This window comes from Prunus mume, linkage group LG2, assembly GCF_029339155.1.
Source record: "Prunus mume cultivar Tortuosa linkage group LG2, ASM2933915v1, whole genome shotgun sequence".
Lineage (NCBI taxonomy): Eukaryota > Viridiplantae > Streptophyta > Magnoliopsida > Rosales > Rosaceae > Prunus > Prunus mume.
In genome coordinates this window covers 45,402,263-45,408,262 of record NC_142699.1, presented here as the reverse complement: position 1 = coordinate 45,408,262, position 6,000 = coordinate 45,402,263, and the positions used below count along the sequence as shown (strand labels likewise).

General features: G+C 40.7%; 1 pseudogene; it reads right to left on the bottom strand.

Annotated features, from left to right (window-relative positions):
* Positions 1 to 387: 387 nt before the first annotated feature.
* Positions 388 to 6,000, bottom strand: part of LOC148920523 (uncharacterized) — a 36,039-nt pseudogene continuing 30,426 nt past the window's right edge.

Here is a 6,000-nt window from a genome sequence, read left to right as displayed (position 1 = left end):
ACCTTAAGTGCTGTGCGTTGTGTACCAAAGTGACCCCCACATGCATAAGTGTGACAGAAGGTTAAGATTGAATTAAACTCAGAATCATGCACACATCTACGAATAATTTGATCAGGGCAATATTTCCACAAATAAGGGTCATCCCACACATAAAACCGTGCAATTTTTTTAAGTTTATCGCGTTGGTGCCTAGTTATGGTGCTTGAACTTGTTTAGACACAATATAATTCACAATATCAGCATACCATGACTCACTTACCTCAATGGTCAGCAATTGTTCATCCTGGGAATGCCTCTGGAATAGGTAGAAGGTCTTCTTCATGTACCAAACGGCTCAAGTGGTCAGCCACTAAATTTTCACATCCTCTTTTGTCCCTAATTTCCACGTCAAACTCCTGAAGAAGAAGCATCCAGCGAATAAGCCTTGGTTTGACTTCTTTCTTTGTGAGTAAGTACTTCAAAGCTGCATGGTCAGAGTAAATTATAACTTTAGTACAAAGTAAATAAGAACGAAACTTATCTAAAGCAAACACAACAGCAAGAAGTTCTTTTTCAGTGGTGGAGTAATTCAATTGAGCATCATTCAAGGTTCGGGATGCGTAGTAGATGACGTGTGGCTTCTTGTCCTTCATTGTCCCAAAACAGCCCTAAAGCATAATCGATGCATCACACATAAGCTCGAAGCTAAGGCTCCAACTGTGGAACAATGAGTGCTGAAGTTAACAATTCTTTGAGGTGATTGAACGCCTTCTCACATTCGTCATCAAACACAAACGGTACATCCTTTTGTAGAAGTCGGCACAAGGGTGTTGAAATCTTCGAGAAATCTTTGATAAAACGTCTATAGAATCCTGCATGTCCAAGGAAAGAACGAACCTCTCTCACCGAAGTGGGAGAGGGTAAGTGGCGTACAAGACCTATTTTTGATTTATCAACTTCAATTCCCTTTTCTGAAACTATATGTCCTAAAACCATACCTTGTTTTACCATGAAGTGACATTTTTCCCAATTTAAAACAAGGTTGGTTTCAATGCAATGTTTTAATATCAACGTGAGATTAGTTAAACAGCCATCAAAAGAGTCACCAAAGACACTAAAATCATCCATGAAAACCTCAATAATCTTCTCAACGAAATCGGAAAAGATACTTACCATGCATCTTTGAAAGGTGGCTGGTGCATTACATAAACCAAATGGCATTCGTCGATAAGCAAAAGTACCAAACGGACAAGTAAAAGTAGTCTTTTCTTGGTCATCTGGGGCTATAACAATCTGATTATATCCCGAATAGCCATCAAGAAAGCAATAAAAAGAATGACCGGCTAACCTTTCAAGCATTTGATCAATGAACGGCAAAGGGAAGTGATCTTTCCTTGTGGTGGCGTTGAGCTTCCTATAATCAATGCAAACTCTCCAACCTATTTGGATACGAGTGGGGACAAGTTCATTCTCTTCATTTTTTACCACAGTGACTCCTGATTTCTTTGGTACAACTTGAACCGGTGAAACCCAACGACTATCCGAAATTGGGTAAATGACCCCACAATCAAGAAGCTTAATGATCTCCTTTTTCACAACTTCCATCATTGGAGGGTTGAGTCGTGATCAGTTCACAATTGCATATCATTTTGTACCCTTCTAACTTATGATTTGGTTATGTTATTGAGTCAAACGTGTGCTTTTAATCCCTTTTCTGTTTATCATTCAGTTCATTGAGCCTTAGGTAGCAATGGTGCCTTTGGATAAGAAAAGATGCAAAATGGTGCAAAAACGAGCAGACTGGGTTGGCAACTCATTTCGGCCTTAACGTCTTTCTCCCAACTTTGATTGGCCCATATAATATGTGCCTTGGAAAGATGAGAGTCTGAACTGCAAGATGGACTACTCAAATAGATCAATTGATTAAGTCAACCCCAATCCGTGAGCCCATCAAAATGCACACCATGCTCAGGAATGCAACTGCTAGCTGTTGAGTCATGTGCTTGACAAGAAGACATGGAAACTCGAAGGCATGGGCAGCTGACATTCCAAGAGGCATGGCCAGTTGACATTCCTAGAGGCATGGGCTACACATCAAATCAGCAGCATGGGAACCTAATGGGCAGCTCAGACAAATGGGAATAGCTAGGAATGGGTGTGCTTCACCAGCCAAAGGGGGAGCACGAATTTGCACTCTATAAATAGAGTGATGCACACTCATTCAAAAAATGTCACTCCATTCAGCCTAAAATTCACTTCAGCCATCCTCTAACACTCCCATCCTTCCCCAAACACTCCATTTCAGTCCCAAATCACCAAAACAGCTCCAACAAGCCTTCCTTCCATTTCCCTACGAATTTCCTCTTTCTCTGCCATCACCACTCACCCAAACTCATCCCAAATCACCTCTTTAGTTGCCATACTCTAGATGTGAGGAAGGTCTTGGAGCAGCATTAGGTGTGGAGAAGCACTTGGAGAAGCCTTGGACACCACAAGTAACTTGAAATGGGTTTTTCCACTCTTATTACATTCATTATGTTTTCTCATTTCTGTTTAAGTTTCATTTCCATTATGAGTAGCTAAATTCATAAGTAGGACTTCGATGTAACCTAACATGAATATTCTGGGTTTATAAGTTGAAGTTTTGAGTTTCAAGTTTGCTTCATGATTCATGTTCTTATTCATTATGCTTATCGTTAATATGCTTGTTTGGATGATTGATCACCATTAGAACTTGTATATTAGCTATCTTGGTTTGAATCAAGAGTAGACACCATGCTTTGATTCGAATTGAACTATGAATAAGAAAAGTATGGATGGACATTCGACAACAGGGATTAGATACATGCTTGGTTGTTTAAATTGTTCTTCTATGCTTAATGAGTTCCTAATGTTTAATTTAGGTTAGACAACAAATGATCAAGTTAGGGAATTAGGAACACAAGGTTAGGACCAGACACCATGGCCTAATTATACTTTAGCTAGAATCAATCTTTGAATCTGAATTAGACTTGTCACTTGACTCCTTATAACCTAGAATTGAATTGTTATGGTGAATCGAATGCCCTAGTCTCCCAATCTGTTTTCCAGCCCACAAAAACACTCTTTGTTACATTTGCTCACTTTGCTTTTGTTTGAAATTTCGTTTTGCCTCATTTGTTCAACAATTACAATCACTCTTGCTTTAAATTCTATTTTAGACTTAACCTCCTACTTTCTTGAATTTGGTAATCTAAGTACATAACTAATTTTAACTTCTCAGTCCTCGTGGGTACGACCTTGTACTTGTCTTGCTATATTACTAATTGGCCCGTACAATTGCGAGTTAACATATTAACACCAACAAGTCGGCGTTGAGCCTCTCGAGTTGGTTTAACCCCCTCTTTTAGAAGTATGCGATGCATGCATGTTGTAGGACTAAGTCCCTTGATGTCGGCTAAAGTCCATCCAATAGCTGTTTTGTACTCTTGCAACACCCGAACTAGTTTTTCCTCCTCCTCTGCCGTGAGTGATGAAGAGATTATGACAGGCAAAGTCTCTTTATCTCCCAAGAAGACATACTTCAAATGATTCGTAACGGTTTAAGCTCAGTGGGTGCCTGAATCACCGAAGGTAACAACTTGTTAGTAGAAACGGGAATTGGGATTGGGATTGGAGACTTACCAACATATTGTGGCAGTGACTCAAGGGCAGCCACCATCTCGCCAATTTCTTCATGATTAGGTTCGGCCCCATTTTTGATGAGTTCAATTCCTGAGCGATGGTGGTTTCAAGGATATCCTATCTAGGGATTCGAGATATTCTGCGCCAAAGAATCAAATGCATCAATAGAGAAACAGGAGTGATCATCAATAGGGTACCTTATAGCTTCAGAAATATTGAAATCAATGATATTGCCATCAAATTCCATTGTCAACGTCCCCTTGAACACATCGATCTTGGTTCGGGCTGTTTTCATGAAAGGTCGTCCAAGTAAGATTGGCAATGGTGTAGAATGGGCCGAATCCTCCATCTCAAGCACATAAAAATCTGCTGGAAATATCAAGTGGTTAACCTGCACCAAAACATCTTCCAAAACTCCTTTCGGATATGCATTAGAACGATCGGCTAATTGAATTATAACGCCATCATTTTTAAGCTCTCCTAAGTTCATAGATGCATAAATAGAGTATGGCATGACATTAATGGAAGCACCTAAATCTAACATGGCATGTTCAAACTTGGTGTTACCAATAACACAAGGGATTGTGAAACTACCTGGATCTTTGCATTTAGGTGGCAGTTTTCATTGCAAAACTGCGGAAACATTCTCACTTACCCTTACCACTTCTTTGTTTGAAATCCTCCTCCTTGTTGTACAAAGCTCTTTCAAGAATTTAGCATATCTTGGAACTTGCTTTATTGCATCAAGAAGTGGGATATTGACTTGTACCTTCCTGAAAGTCTCTAAGATGTCTTTTTCATTCTCTTCTTTCTTAGATTGCATAAACCTGCGAGGGAAAGGTACATTTGGTGGGATAGGGTTAGAATGAGTTGAATTTGGAACAACCTTACCTGAGTTTGGTTGTGTATGAGCTTTAGGGACTGCAGCAAGGGTTGTTCCTCCTTGCCGTGGCTTTGTCCACCTCCTTCTCCTTGAGCAGCAGCTTTTCGTTCTCTTTTGGGCTTTGTTTGGACATTTTGGGATTGGTTCCAATCTCTTTACCACTCCTCAAGATGATAGCTTTAGCCGTTTCAAAACCTCCTTTTGGATTGACAATGGTTGAGCTAGGTAGTTTGCCTTCTTCTCTAAATCATCCCATGAACTCCGCCATCTGCCCAATTTGCTTCTTCACTTCGCTCATCTCTTTGGCTTGATTTTGTAAACCCTGAGTCAAAGAAGTTAGTACTTTAAGCATTTGATCATTATCCAATGGCGAACCTGAATTTGATTAGGCGGTTTGTGGTTGAGGTGTGGTGGTGCTTGACCTTTGATAGGGCCACAGAGGTGGTGTCTATATCCGCCTTGTTGTTGTTGAGGCTCCCTCCACTTCAAATTTGGATGATCTCTCCAGCCCGGATTGTAACAACCCAAACCTAAAATTAATATTTAACTATTAATTTATTTGAGAAAAAGACTAAAATACCCCTAGAATATTTTATTAGTTTAAAAGTTGACTTTTTGATCGGGAAGGAATTTGGGGATTTTAGTTGTACGTTCGTAAGCGCGAAGCGAATTCGTAGACTTGTAGTGGACTCAAATCGGAATTGTAACGAAGGAGTTACGATCAAAAGAAGTTGATGGCATAAGTAAATATTTGAAGTTCAGATTTTATAAACCCATTTTTTGGGTTTGAGGCGAAGGAGAGCCAACTTTCTGAGCTGATTTCTCAGCTCCGACCCCGATTCAGGCAATACGTGCCAAATGAACCACGAAACTTCCTCTTCCAACCTTCGCGCCATGATCGCCGCCATGATCCACGCCATAGTCGCGGAAGCGACCAAAGCAGCGCGACGATTTTGTGAACTTCCAGCGTTCGTTTTGACTATGGTTTTCTAGCTATTTTTCATGCTCTAGCTGCTGGTTGGGTAGGATTTGAGAAATTTCTAGCGTAAATAACTCGATTCTGAGTTAGGTTTCAGCCGGTTTTCGAGTCACTTTGTTCGCCACTTCCGGCCACTTTTTGGGGTTGGTCCAAGAACAAAAGTGGCTCCAAATAGGGTGTTTTACCTAGGATAGGAGTCTTGAGCCGAGATGTTGAGATTTTCGTGAGCGTTATCGCTTTATGCACCACGCTTGCCGGTGCGTGTGGCGGCGCGTGGGCAGTAATATGGGGACCACAGTCAGTCCTAGAATGATCTCCTAGTCCTCACGAGCGCGTAGGATTTCGCGGATCTTAATTCGGATATCGTTTGAACCCCGACGGATCTCGCCTCTGTGCGATTTAGGGTTCACTATGTTTGAACCGTTTGATCGTAGTTATTTTCAAGTATGTTGATCTAGGTAATTCCAGGATCGTATAGTATTTGATGGATCGTAAA